The sequence below is a fragment of the Carcharhinus amblyrhynchos genome, chromosome 7 (assembly GCF_965287045.1).
Source record: "Carcharhinus amblyrhynchos chromosome 7, sCarAmb.v2.hapA, whole genome shotgun sequence".
In the NCBI taxonomy this organism is placed as follows: Eukaryota; Metazoa; Chordata; class Chondrichthyes; order Carcharhiniformes; family Carcharhinidae; genus Carcharhinus; species Carcharhinus amblyrhynchos.
The window spans coordinates 55,591,533-55,607,175 of record NC_137330.1 but is presented as its reverse complement, the minus strand read 5'-3'; the positions used below and the strand labels follow the sequence as shown (position 1 = coordinate 55,607,175).

The 15,643-nt window shown below is 41.9% G+C and overlaps 1 protein-coding gene across 1 annotated transcript in view; it reads right to left on the bottom strand.

Annotated features, from left to right (window-relative positions):
• LOC145344961 (proto-oncogene tyrosine-protein kinase LCK-like) overlaps window positions 1-9,013 on the bottom strand; it is an 87,049-nt gene extending 78,036 nt beyond the window's left edge. Inside the window, exon 1 of the mRNA XM_080192352.1 lies at window positions 8,930-9,013. The gene's annotated coding sequence lies outside the window, so the exon portion shown is untranslated. The remainder of the gene's footprint in view (window positions 1-8,929) is intronic.
• Window positions 9,014-15,643: the final 6,630 nt, after the last annotated feature.

The window sequence follows — 15,643 nt, the reverse complement described above, 5'->3', positions numbered from 1 at the left end:
CCAGCTCCCCCACTGAAACGCTTTTTCACAAGCAAACTTCAAGAATTTATTAGCATTTTCCTATGCTAAAGGTGCTATATAAATGTAATTCCCTATTGATGATGTTAACTGCGCAAGTCTGGCCAATCAGGTTTGCTGCATATTAGTACTCATTTTGCCCCTCTCAAAGGCTCATAGAAACAACTCAAAGAGCAATGACAGTAAATGTAGGAAATAGAGATTCAAATCTATACAGCCAGATAGATTGACATCAGGACTATTTTTGCATTTTGAAATTGACTTTTATATTTAGAGAAATAGAATGTAATGACCCAGCAGGAATGAAAATGTAGCACTGTAATTCCAAATCAGGATGGTGTACTTGGAGGGGAACTTGCCCATAGTGGTAGTCCTATTAACCTGTTGCCCTCTTCCTTCTTGGTAGTAGAGGTCACACGGTTGGATGCTGTTGTTGAAGGAGATTTGGTGAGTTACAGCATTGCATCTTATATGTGGCACACATTGTTGTTCTTGTACACTAGTGGTGGATGGGACACCAATCAAGCAGGCTGCTTCTTCCTAGATGTAGAACTTCTTGAGGATTATTCAAAATGCAGTATCTAGGCAAATGGAAAATCTTCTCTTCACGACTTGTACCTTGTAAATGGTGGACAGATTTGTGGAGTCAGGAAGTGAGTTAGCACAATTCCTAGCTTCTGACCTATTCTTGTGGATACAGTATTTATATGGCTGGTCCAATTCAGTTTCTGGTCAATGGTAACCCCAAGAGGTTATTGCTTGGCACTGGTTTGATACAAATGTTACTTGCCACTTACTACTCCAGCACAAGTCTGAATGTTTTCCAGGTCTTGCTGCATGCAAGTACAGACTGCTTCAGCATCTGAGGAGTTCTGATTGGTACCAAACACCGTGGAGTCATCAGTAAACATTCCCACTTCTACCCTTATTTGGAGGGAAGGCCAATTGATGAAGTAGCTGAAGAAAGTTCAGCCTACGGCACTACCCTGAGAAACTCCAGCAGTGACGTTCTGGGCTCAGATAATTAGCTTTCAACCTTCATGGTCGGTGCAACCTTGGAGGACTGAAAGGCCTGTTCCTATGTTGTAATTTTCTTTGTTCTTTGTTTTAGGTTCAACCACCACAACCATGGGGGAGACCAGCTAGGAGTCAAATCTAGATGTAGCAAAGGCAAGAATGCATGTTTCAGCAGCAGCTGAGCTGAAGAAGAGGCAAAATCAGGCATGTTATGAAGGTGGATGTAGATGGTCTTAGTGATCACACCACTGCTGGGTTGAACAGATATACACTTTAGCTGTTCCCTCACTGCATTTACTATAGTTCAGTGAGAGAGCTAATTCCTATCTGATCAGTTTTATTTAAATATTCAAAGCAGAGGAAGATACAGGATGATGGCAAGGCAATGAGATTACTTTCAGATTGTTAGGTCAACAATAGATATTGCAATATCTAGCATTAAGAACTGACGTAATATCATTTTCATTTTCATGATAAAATATGTGCAAGAGACTAACAAAATATAAATATTTGCCTGTCAATAACACAATTCTGAGGGATGAATTTAGTTAAACAATCAATGCTATTTCTCATTGTCTGCAGTGTATACTGCTCTCAACTCCTTATAACATACTCCACAGTTTCTGATACTCCATAACCTAAAAATGCTATGACTGATCTTATTATATGAATCGTTAGTGTATTCACATGGCATTCCTCTATCTGTGCATTTAATGAAAAGATTAACCTGCCATGCAAATATACCCACTGCCGCCAATAGAAATTCTGAGGCTCATATTTCTTAGTTCCCTATTTTGTTTAAAACGTACTGCATGAAAAAGCTAACCATCGCCCTTTGACATTCAATGCATTGCCATCATGGAATTCACCCGCTATAAATAACAGGGAGATTACTACTGACCAGAAACTGAACTGGAATAGCCATAAATACAATGCTACAAAAGCAAGTCAGAGGCTATGAATCGTGTGGCAATTAACTCATCTCCTAACTCCCCAAAACTTGTCCACAATTTACAAGGCACAGGTCAGGAGTGTGATGGAATACTCTCCCTCCACTTGCCTAGATTAATCCAACTCCAACAACACCCAAAACATTGACACCATCCAGAACAAAGTTGCCTGTTTGATTGGCACCTCACCAACAAACATTCACTCCCTCCGCTACTAACGCACAACAACAGCAGTGTGCACCATCTGCAAGATGCATAACAGGAACTCACCAAGGCTCCTTAGACAGCGCCTCTAAAACCCAAGACTACTCACATCTAGAAGGACAAGGGCAGCAGACACATGAGCAAACTATCACCTAGAGGTTCACCTCAAAGCCACTCACCATCCTGATTTGGAAATATATTGCTGTCTCTTCACTGTCATTGGGTAAAAATCCTGGAACTATTTCCCTAACAGCACTGTAGGTGTACCTACACCACATGACAGCAGTGGTTCAAAAAGATAGCTGACCACCACCTTTCCAAGAGCAATTAGGAATGGACAAAAATAGCTGGCAACACTCTCATCCCTTGTAATGTAATTTTGAAATTGAAATATGAACAAGCACATCAAGAATTCATTGGAAATAGTTCAAACATTCCTTTGATTTGATTTGATTTATTATTGTCACATGTATTAACATTCAGTGAAAAGTATTGTTTCTTGCACACTATACAGACAAAACATACCATTCATAGAGAAGGAAACAAGAGAGGACAAAATGTAAAGTTACAGTCAATAGCTAGGGTGTAGAGAAAAATCAACTTAATGCAAGGTAAGTCCATTCAAAAGTCTGACAGCAGTAGGGAAGAAGCTGTTCTTGAGTCAGTTGGTATGTGACCTCAGACTTTTCTTTTTTTTTCCTGAAGGAAGAAGGCAGAAGAAAGAATGGGGTCTTAATTATGCTGGCTGCTTTTCTGAGGCAGTGGGAAGTGTAGACAGAGTCAATGGATGGAAGGCTGGTTTGCATGATGGATTGGGTACATTCACGACCTTTTGTAGTTCCTTAAGGTCTTGGGCAGAGCAGGAGCCATACCAATCTACAATACAACCAGAAAGAATGTTTTCTATGGTGCATCTGTAAAATTTAGGGAGAGTCGTAGTTGAGAAAGTAGAGGCATTGGTGGGCTTTCTTAACTATAGTGTTAGCATGGGGGGACTAGGACAGGTTTTTGGTGATCTGGACACCTAAAAACTTGAAGCCCTCAACCTTTTCTACTTTGTCTCTGTTGATGAAGAGGGGAACCTTGAAAGCTTGTGAGTTTACTATCAAATAAATCAGTTGGACTTAAACCTGGTGTTGTCAGACTTCTTACTGTGTTTACCCCAGTCCAACGCCGGCATCTCCACATCATGACCCGTTGATGTAGACAGGGGCATGTTCTCCTCCATGCTTCCTGAAGTCGATAACAATCTCCTTCATTTTGTTGACATTGAGAGCGAGATTATTGTTGCTGCACCAGTTCACCAGATTCTCTATCTCATTCCTGTACTCTGTCTGGTTATTGTTTGCGATCCGACCCATTATGATGGTGTCGTCAGCAAACTTGAAAATCGAATTGGAGAGGAATTTGGCCAGAAGTATTATTTTTATCAGTATTAATTTTATCAGTATTATTTTTATCAGTTATACAAGAATATCTCTCTGGAAAAAATTCTGAACCAATGTTTCAATATGCAATAACTACGGTGAATTAGAAGTTGTAACTGAACTTAGTCATGAGCAATTTTTTGTCTTTTTAAAGCTATATGTTTTGGCCATTTGTAAATTTTCTGCAACTTTTCATAGCAGCCTAAGATATCATTAGTTCTTATCTATCTATCTTATCCAGCAGCACGGTAGCACAGTGGTTAGCACTGCTGCTTCACAGCGCCAGAGACCCAGGTTTGATTCCCAACTTGGGTGTGGAGTTTGCACCTTCGCCCCATGTCCGTGTGGGTTTCTCCTACGTGCTCCTGTTTCCTTCCACAGCTATGGAAGAAAGACGTGCTGGTTAGGTGCATTGACCCAACAGGCACTGGACTGTGGCAACTAAGGGAATTTCACAGTAATCTCATTGCAGTGTTAATGTAAGCCTTACTTATGACTAATAAATAAACTTTAAAACTTTAAACTTACTTGCTTACAATTGTTACATGTCTGCCACTCTATGCCAGATTACATTCAATGTTTATAATCAAGTCTGCACTTTTAGAGAATGTTCTAGTTTTTCATAAACCACAATGGAAAAACACACAGCAGTGCCCCAGCGGCTCATTAAAAGCAATATTTTTTCATCAAGCCACTAAACTTCATAATAGCTAACAGTAGTTTTGCTCTGATGAAGAGTCCTACAAACTCAAAATGTTAACTCTGTTCCTTTCTCTACATATGCTGCCAGGTCTGCTGAGTTTTTCCAGCATTTTCTGTTTTTATTTCATAAGGTTACTTTTTGTCTTATACAGGATAGGAAGAAAAGAACTTCGCGCTCAATATAAAAGGCATTAATTTTGAAGTTCTCATAAAATCCATAAATTATATGTTAAGTGTTTAGCTTTCAAAAGAAAGCACTTAAAAAATTGAACTCTGCTTAGTTAGTGCATCGTCATAAATTACTCCCATTTAGAATTCTATTTGTCATTAAACTGCTGTTGATCTGATGTACATTTCCAACTTTTTTCTGTTTTAATTTGAGATTTCCAATATTTTTTACTTTAACTTCTCATCTCTATGTGGAAATGTTTTCCATTAAATAAAAATAGATTGCCCATGTAATTGCCTAATAGTGTGGGATGAGCAAATGCTGTGGACATCGTAACATTTTTCACAAAATTATCAGCATGGCTATTGATTAAATGGGGAGATGATAAAGGGCTACATGTGAAAATGAATCATAACTTCTGGGCTGAGGGCTAATGGAAACCAAATTCTAAAATGACTGTTCCTTTTAAACACGAAGCTGTCAGTCAGCTTGCAAACTGATTGACCAATTATCAAGCCAGGCTCCCTATTATTGTGCTGGATGTTAAAAAGAAATGAAAATTTTTTTTTCAGGAAACGGCGGGCAAATTGATGTCTGGGTGAATTTATAATGCCAGTTATTGATTTTTGTTTGTGCTTGTCATGTCAGTGAGATCGTTAGCTGCCCTGAGGCAACCTGTAGTGTGGAGTTGGAATCTCATTTTAGTAAGATTTGAAAAGGGGGAAAAATTTATTCCCTGAAGGACATTGGGCTTTTGCAACAATGCAACAACTTTCACGGTTATTAAAACTGCTGCAAAAATCAGCATGGCGCACAAGCTACCCAAGTTACTAAATTAAATTTTAAAGATTTGAATTTGCAACATCTAAAGTTTTAACCCAGCACCATAATCATTACAGCAACTTGATGAGCTTGGAAATGTATTTACAGCTGATAAAAAAAATATACAATCCAAACAGGATACCACAAAAACAATTTCATTTCATTTGCAACTTTGACAAATTTCTATAGCAATAAAAATTAGCATTATTAATAATATACGTTACTGAGTTTGAGCAAATATTCTAAAACATTGTTAAAAAGGCCAGGTCTTCTAGCCCAATTGTAACAACTATCCACAATCAATTCTTTGGAATACTGATTTTTCTAAGTAAGGATTAGAACTAATTACTATTTTATCGTTTCATCTTGGAATACTGCCGTATTCTTCATTTCAACTTCCTATTTCCAGATTATATCTTAATCTCCAGAAATCCAGGTTACTGAAATTGGGTTGTTAAACCACATTTTTATTTTTAAAAAAGTCACTGAGAAGCCTACCTTGAATTATGAAGCAACCATCACTTTAACAGTTTTAAACAATGGGTGCGTAGGGTATTTCTGTCGCTACATAATAATTTACAATTTTAGTTTCTTAGAACCAATATGCAACCACTTGGAGTTGCAGATAGAGTAAGGGCATAAAACTATGTGAATGTAATTGTCTGGATTTTTTTTCCTTTTTAAAAAGCCTCAAAAGGCTTCTATAAGGACTTTTGTTTGTTTAACAATCACCTGCATTTTGTTTCTGATTAAAGTTGAGGATATAATTTTATATGGGTCAGGCTTCTGACATTGGAGCAACAGCAAGTTTAAGTAATGAGGAAAACTGAATGCAAATTGACTATTAAAAGTGACATTTGTTGAATAGAGTCACAGAATAATGCAGGGCATCAGGAAGCCATTCAGCTCAACAGGGTACGTTGAAAGGGCTATCCAATTCAGTCAATTCCCCTGTTCTTTCCCCATATTGCTACCAATGTTCTGCCTTCTAAGTAGTTGTCCATTTCATTCTTGGGTTTTGTAACAGTAGTGAAAAAGGTAGGTTCACAGTTTAATGTGGCTGTAACATGTATAAGCTGCCAAATTGCATTTTCCACACACTTTGTTTTCTATACTAACAAAACTTAGCAAAATAATTTTTTTTTCTATTAAACATAAGAACATAAGAAATAGGAGCAGGAGTAGGCCATCTCGCCCTTCGAGCCTGCCCCGCCATTCAATAAGATCATGGCTGATCTGAAGTGGATCAGTTCCACTTTCCCACTCTCTCCCCATAACCCTTAATTCCCTTGTCTGTCAAAAACCTATCTACCCGTGACTTAAATATATTTAGCAAGGTAGCCTCCACCACTTCAACCGGCAGAGAATTCCAGAGATTCACCACCCTTTGAGTGAAGAAGTTTCTCCTCAACTCTGATCTAAACTGCCCACCCCCCCCCCCCCCCTTACCTTGAGGCTGTGCCCTCTAGTCCTGCTATCCTTTCTAAGCGGGAAGAATCTCTCTACCTCTACCCTATCCATCCCCTTCATTATCTTATATGTGTCTATAAGATCCCCCCTCATCCTTCTAAACTCCAAGGAGTACATACCCAGTCTGCTTAGTCTCTCTTCATAGTCCAACCCCCTCACCTCCGGTGTCTAATTTAAGTCTCTAATTTAAACAGCTTTCCCATTACAAAACAGCTAGGTCAGATTTTGCTGTGAATGACAAGTGAATGTTTCCAGGAAAAGTGGATGTTTCTGGCTGTTTTGTTAGGCTTAAACATGCCCATAGACTTTCTATGGGATTTTACAAGGCTTGTTGCTTTCAGTTAAATATCAGGACAGTGCAATCCCCTCAATATGTGACATGGGACTTGTGTAAACAGACCAGGCAACTGTGTGTCTCTTTAACCTATCAAGTGAAAGATTAGTTAATGAATAGCAAATCTGAACAAAGAAATGTAAATTGGAATGTTGAATTCAGTGCCAAAGAAAGTAGAAAGGGAGGAAATTAAAGATTAGATCTAGAGAGAGAGAGATCATAGAATCCCTACAGTGCAGAAGGAGATTATTTGGCCCATTGAGTCCCTACCGACTACAAATCTACCCAGGTCCTCTGCCCATAACCCTACGTATTTACCCTGTTAAATCCCTTGACACTAGGGTGAATTTAGCAGGATCAATCAACCCAACCCGCACATCTTTGGACTGTGGAAGTTAACCGAAGCACCCGAATAAAACACACACAGACACGGGGAAAATGTGCAATCTCCACACAGACAGTGACCTGAGGCCGGAATTGAACCTGGGTCCCTGACCGTGTGAGGCAGCAGTGCTAACCACTGTGTGGCACCATGCCATAAAAGAAGTGGAAAGGAAGGAGTTAAAGAGAAATACTTTACTCAGATTTTCAACAATAATTAACATCTGAAAGAAGGCGATTGCATATTTGCAAACGTTAATTTTCAGTTTCAGAGAAATTGTTTGACAGGACAGGCTTATTACGAGTACTTAGATGGAATGAATTATCTTGACTTTTTATATTAAGTTTAGTATATATAGTACGGAAACTTCACACTGTTCAACACATTTGCTAGGATGCCAGACAGCAAGATGCCTATTTCCTACAGCTTAAAAGGAGGCAATGCATCACAAACAACCACTTCCAGATATTCACATTTAACTGTCCATCTACGATTGCTTGATTGCTATTAAATTTTTGTATAAATAACAACGAGCGCCGTTAATCTCACTATTATTTTCACAGCAAAACCTGACCATATGTTATCAATAATGAAGAACAAACCGATTTTTTTTGGGCTGTTGCCAAAGGAAGTTCCATTCCATCTTAAACCCTGTCAGATGAGTTACTTCGCATATTTTTCAAAAGTAATTTTCCCTTTATATAAAACAAATCTGGCTCATAAACCCAGTCCTCAGTAAAAGAGACCATTATGAAACTCAAGGAATTTTTTTGAAGACCTTTATTTCATCGACAGCACCTCGTGACGATCGATGTTAAACTGGTTCAACATGCCAAGTATTCGCTGACAGGATTTGACATGGAGACGCATGAATTGAGATCAGGACAGAAGACCCAAAAGCCTGGTCAAAGAGGCAATGTTATAGGAGCGCCTTAAAGGAGGAGCAATTTCAGACCCAGTTAAAATCGAGGGTCCTCAAGAGGCCAAATGTAGAATGGGAATATCTAGGAGAGTTACACAGTTTCCATTCATTTACAAACTCCGCCTTGCGCTTTTAATATAGTTAAGAACAAATATTCAGGATTTATTTTACACAAACTCAGCGTCTCTGTCTATTGGCTATGGATAGGGGGGACACAAACTTGTTTTCCATAATACATCTTTATTCTAACGTTTGACTGAGTGAACATCTGGTTAAAACGCTGCTGAAGTAGCGGACCAGAGACAGCAGCTGACTTTGTTTTAACATTTTACATAATGCGTCAATCGATTCCTAGAAATTTCCACCGGGAAACAAGCACTCTGATCGTGCGTGAACTCTAACTGGAACGTGAGGGGGAAGCTGGTTCTTTTCTGGCTGTATATTTGGATTGAATATTGAGAATGACCCGGAGCGCTCAGAACCAAATGCCTAATAACATCGGCACAACTTACCTTCGGTTCTCCAGCTTCCTTGAGAAATATTACCGAAAGTAAGACCTTTGGCTCATGGTGACACTAGCACAGGAGGATGCTGATGATTGAATGAGATGTTGTGAAATGAGTGCTGGGCAGGCAGGGATGCCATCCGCTGCACCAATAGCTTACAGTTTCCTCAACAGCGACCCACGGCGTTTCCCCTTTCTGGCTATGCTCACTTCACACATTAACACACAGTACTGTGTGATCGTGCTCAGCTCCACATCGACCTAACCTTTGTTCAGTATTTGGCCTCAAGTCTCATGGGTTACCCCGGCTGCTCACTAATTGGCCACCTTCTCCCCCCACACGTTGCTGAGCTATCGCTGCTGCCAGCAGACACTGGGGATTTCAGCATTTTTGTTGTTTCAGTGTGGGATACACTGCTTGGGAGCATGGTAGAGCGAGGTTCAATCGAAGCATTTAAAAAGGAACTAGACTGTTACCTACAAAGGAAGAATGTGCAGGATTAGGGATTAAGGCAGGAGAATGGCATTAAGTAAATTGAACATTTGAGAAGCCAGTCCAGACCTCCATCTGCGCAGTAACAATGCTGTGAAATACTTAGGATTAAACGGAGCTCTCTCACTTACAGCTGCTGGCGGGATGCTTCTGCATGATTTAAAGTTTGTTTATTCGTCACAAGTGGGCTTAATTAACACTGCAATGAAGTTACTGTGAAATTCCCCTAGTTGGCACACTTCAGCGTCTGTTCAGGTCAACGCACCTAACCAGCAAGTCATTCATTCTGTGGGAGGGAACCAGAGCACCCGGAAGAAACCCAAGCAGACACAGGGAGAATGTGCAAACTCCACACAGACAGTGACCTAAGCCAGGAATCGAACCCGAGTCCCTGGCCCTGTGAGGCAGCAGTGCTAACCATTGTACCACTGTGTCACCCCCAGGCTGATATTAGAATCATAGAAATTTTGAACCCCCACAATGCAAAAAGAGGCCATTCAGCCCATTAAGTCCAGCACAGATTCTCTTGCCAGAGCATTTTATCCAGACCCTATCCCCTTAATCCCACTTATTTACCTTGCTAATCACTCTAACCTACACAGTTTTGGACACAAAGAGGCAATTCTAGCGCGACCAATCCACTTAACCGACATATCTTTGGGCTGTGAAAGGAAACCAGACCACCCAGAGGAAAGCCACGCAGACACAGGGAGAACATACAAACTCTATATATTTACCCAAGGCTGGAATTGAACCCGGGTCTCTCAAGCCATGAGGCAGCAGTGCTAACCACTGGATGCCCCACCACTCTAAGTTAACCATAAAATTGAACCCTTTAATCTGACTGCGAAGGACATTGAGTTCCGTTAATATAACAATATGTGATTGAAATTAAGACTATACATGATAGTGAAAATACATTTCTTTAACACTTGCTCACCTATCTTCCTCCATAATCACCGTTCCCTGTCAATTCCTATTTACAGTAAAAAGTCTGACAACACCAGGTTTTAGTCCAACCTATTTATTTGATAATATACTCGCAAGCTTTCGGGTTAGCCCCTGACGAAGGGGCCAGTCCAACGCCGGCATACCCACATCAATTCCTATTTAACCACACTTTTACTTTATTTCAACAACTTCCTATTCTAATCATCTTTTTAAATTTATATTCAAATTTCAAACCATTACTTGCTTTCCTTTTTGAATATTATCTATCTTGGGTATACACATAACAGTCCACAATTCAGCTCTGAGTGAATATTACAGCACAAAGCACTGGCAGGATATTTTCCATAGTATCCCACAGGAAAGATCTTTAAAATTTCATTCATGGGATATGAGGATTGCAGGCTAAGACAACATGTATTATCCATCGAAGTAAAGATTATTTATTAGTCACAAGTAGGCTTACATTAACACTGCAATGAAGTTACTGTGAAAATGCCCTAGTTGCCACATGCCACCGCCTATTTGGGTACACTGAGAGAGAATTTAGCATGGTCAATGTACCTAACCTGCACATCTTTGGACTGTGGGAGGAAATCGAAGCATTCAGAGCCCACGCAGACACAGGGAGAACATGCAAACTCCACACAAACAGTGACCCAAGCCGTGAATCGAACCTGGATCCCTGGCACTGTGAGGCAGCAGTGTTAACCACTGTGCCATCACTAATTACACTTAAGAAGATAGTGGTAAACTGACTTCTTGAACCGCTGCAGTCCATGTGGTGTAGGAACACCCACAGTGCTGTTAGAACATAGGAACATAAGAAATAGGAGCAGGAGTAGGCCATCTAGCCCTTCGAGCCTGCCCCACCATTCAATAAGATCATGGCTGATCTGTCGTGGCTCAGTTCCACTTTCCCGCCCTCTCCCCATAACCCTTAATCCCCTCTCTTATCAAAAACCCATCAACCCGCGTCTTAAAAATATTTAGCGAGGCAGCCTCCACCACTTCAACGGGCAGAGAATTCCAGAGATTCACCACCCTTTGAGTGAAGAAGTTCCTCCTCAACTCCGTTCTAAACCGCCTCCCCTTTATCTTGAGGCTGTGCCCCCTAGTCCTACTGTCTTTTTTGAGCGGGAAGAGTCTCTCCACCTCTATCCTATCCATCCCATTCATCATCTTATACGTCTCAATGAGATCTCCCCTCATTCTTCTAAACTCTAACGAGTACAAGCCTAGTTTATTCAGCCTCTCCTCATAGCTCAACCCCCTCAACTCCGGTATCAGCCTAGTAAACCTCCTCTGCACTCCCTCCAAGGCCAAAATATCTTTGCGCAGATGCGGCGCCCAAAACTGCACACAGTACTCCAGCTGCGGCCTCACCAATGCCCTATACAACTGCAGCAAGACCTCCCTACTTTTATATTCAATCCCCCTTGCTATGAAGGCCAGCATCCCATTCGCCTTCCTGACCACCTGCTGCACCTGCAAGCTGGGTTTTTGCAACTCATGCACAAGGACCCCGAGGTCCCTCTGCACCGTCGCCTGCTGCAGTTTTTCGCCACGTAAGTAATAGTCCTTCCTACCATTCTTCCTACCAAAGTGGACCACCTCACACTTGCCAACATTAAATTCCATTTGCCATTTCCTGGCCCATTCGCCCAGCCTATCTAGATCCTTCTGCAGACTCTCCACACCCTCCGCACAATTTGCCGTTCCCCCAATCTTGGTGTCATCAGCAAATTTCGACACCCTACACTCAGTTCCCTCCTCCAGATCATCTATCAGGATTTTGACCCAGTGTCAGTGAAGAAACAGCGATACCTTTCCAATTCTGGATAGCGTGAGACTTGAAAGGGAACATTTCAATTGGTGGTGTTCCTATGTGTTTGCTCCCCATGCCATTCTAGATGGTAATGGTTGTGGGGGCTTAATAAGGTCTAAAGAGCCTTGGTGAGTTCCAGCAGTGCATCCTGTAGATGGAACATACGACTGCTACTGTGCTGTATTTGTGGATGAAATGAATGCTTGTGGATGGGATGACAATCAAGAGCTGTTGGAACTCCACTCATCTAGGCAAGTGGAGAGTATTCCATCACACTCCTAGCTTGTGACTTGTGGCTTTCGGAAGTCAGGAAGTGATGCTCCCCATAACCCTTAATTCCCTTATCGATCAGAAATCTATCTACCCATGACTTAAACATATTAACGAGGTAGCCTCCACCATTTCAATGGGCAGAGAATTCCAGAGATTCACCACCCTCTGAGAGAAGTTCCTCCTCAACTCTATTCTAAACTGCAACCCGCCCCCCCCCCACCCCACCCAGTATTTTGAGGCTGTGCCCTCTAGTTCTGGTTTCCTTTCTAAGTGGAAAGAATCTCTCTACCTCTACCCTATCTCGCCCCTTCATTATCTTGTAAGTCTCTATAAGATCCCCCCTCAGCCTTCTAAACTCCAACAAGTACCGGCCCAATCTACTCAATCTCTCCTCATAAGCTAACCCCCTCATCTGTGGTATCAGCCTAGTGTATCTTCTCTGTACTCCCTCCAATATATCCAATATATCTTTTTGCACTTTCATCCCAATTCTCATTATTCCGGAATCTCTTATCTGGAAAGAATCCAAATTCACCTTTTCCATTGGCTTAGAGTACAGGTCACCTGGTGTCACCCTAACACTAGAGCTGGAATCACATAGTCTGAAGACAAATGGTCATCCCTTGTTCCCTGGGCCCCCAGAGTTTACATTCCATTGTGAACAAATGACACATTTTTCCTAGATACTGAGCAGTTACAAACAATGTCACATCCTCTTTAACATATTTTAATGCAAGTCCCAGATACTAAAACTATTATAAACAAAATGTTAATGACAATTGTTACTGTAATCTACAAACAGAAAGAAGAGTTTTCCTCTAATACAAATGTTCTGCCCTAGAAATATGGTTAATCAATTAAAACAATCCAATGAGTGACTCATAATCTGAGATTATGCCTTCTAATCCTAGACTTTCCCACAGTGGGAAACAACCTCTTCACATCTATTCCATCAAGGCCCCTGAGAATCCTATACATCTCAATAAAGTTACGTCTCATTCTTCTAAACTCCATTGAGTACCAACCCAATCTACTCAACTTCTCCTCATAAAAAAATCTCCATATCTAGTATATCTTCTTCGGACCGCATCCAATGCCTCTAATCCTTTCCTTAGATAAGGAGACCGAAATTACTCCATTCCCTTTGAAATAAAGGCCAACATTCCATTCACCTTCCCCATGACCTGTTGAACTTGCGTCCTAGCTGTTTGTAATTTATGCATGAGGATCCCCAAATCCCCCTGTGCTGCAGCTTTCTGCAGTTTTTCTCCATTTAAATAATATTCAGTTTTTATTCTTCTTACTAAAGTGTATAAACTTCACATTTTCCTACACTATATACCACCTGCCAAGTTTTTGCTCATTCATTTAACTTGTCTATTTCCCTCTGTAGACTCTTTGGGCTCGGTTATATCATCAAGTTGCGCCTGTTTTTGGGTGTGGAAGCTTGGTAAATTCGGGTGTGAGGCGAGTAGTGCAATCCACAACTGCCTCCACACCGATTCCCCCTTTACCAAGCACCTAAAATGGCCACGATCAGCACCATGCCCAAAACGGGTGTGACGGCAATTTAAATGCATTTGCATGCATTTAAATTGACCTAATGAGCTATGAGGAGAGGCTGAATAAACTAGGCTTGTACTCGTTAGAGTTTAGAAGAATGAGGGGAGATCTCATTGAGACGTATAAGATGATGAACGGGATGGATAGGATAGAGGTGGAGAGACTCTTCCCGCTCAGAAAGGACAGTAGGACTAGGGGGCACAGCCTCAAGATAAAGGGGGGGCGGTTTAGAACGGAGTTGAGGAGGAACTTCTTCACTCAAAGGGTGGTGAATCTCTGGAATTCTCTGCCCGTTGAAGTGGTGGAGGCTGCCTCGCTAAATATTTTATAGACGCGGGTTGATGGGTTTTTGATAAGAGAGGGGATTAAGGGTTATGGGGAGAGGGCGGGAAAGTGGAACTGAGGCACGACAGATCAGCCATGATCTTATTGAATGGCGGGGCAGGCTTGAGGGGCTAGATGGCCTACTCCTGCTCCTATTTCTTATGTTCTTATGTTCTTATGCAATGGACTGCCTGCCCAATTTTACCGGCAATTCCCCCTTAACCACTGTGTTTGCGCATCCAGATTTGGCTTGAAACAGACATGGTCCACAAAGGTCCAATTCGGGTGCTCCAGCTTCTGAGGAGGTAAGTGCCAAGTGTCCAGGAACTGTCTGACTCAGATCGGTGGTAGGAGAGGAGAGGAGGGAGGCGGGTCAGATCACTCTCTATGGAGGGGGAGGGAGACAGGTCAGGTGTCTCTCTGGTGGGGGGAGGGAGACAGGTCAGATGGCTCTCTGTCGGGGGGTAAGGAGACAGGTCAGATAGCTCTCTGGTGGGGGGGAGGGAGGCAAGTCAGATCACTCTCTGATGGGGAGGGAGGGAGGTGGATCAGATCGCTCTCTGGTATGGGGGAAGGAGGGAGGCTGGCCGGTTGGCTATCTCATAGCGAGGCAGGAAGGAAGCAGGTCAGATGATTCTCGGGTGGGCAGGAGTGGGGGGGGTCCGCTGCCACTCTGCCTATGATCAGTGAGAGGGAAGGGGGGGATAAGAGGGACAGTTATGTTGTAGGGGTGGGGCAATGTCTGTGGAAGCCAGGAGGAGGTATTATCCAGCCCAGGAGTGATGTGGTTGGAGAGCATTTTTCTATTTTTTTAACTGTGCATGTGAAGCTGAAGGGTCCAATTGGAGCAGCAGGCTTTTGGGCATGATAAGCCCCGTCCACACGCTTCTGCAGCACAATTCAGAATCACTGATTTTTTCCAGGCTGATTGAATATGGGGATGTCAGAGAACGGGTCTAAAAATCGGATCTGAAACACTCCCAGTTTCAGCACTTAGAATCAAAATGGTAAAATCAGGCCCTTTGTGTTATCCTCACCACTTGTCTCCCCACCTATTTTTGTGTCATCCGCAAACTTGTGAATAGTACATTCAGTCCCTTGTCCAAGTCACTAATACATGTTGTGGCCCCAGCACTGATCCCCATGGCACTCCACGAGTTTCAGATTGCCATCCAGAAAATGCTCCTCTTATCCCAACTGTCTTCTATTAGTGAGTCAATCCTTTATCCATGCTAATATACTGCCCCGTGTCAAAACCAGCCTAAGGGCAAAGAGCCCATGTCTGCTTGGTT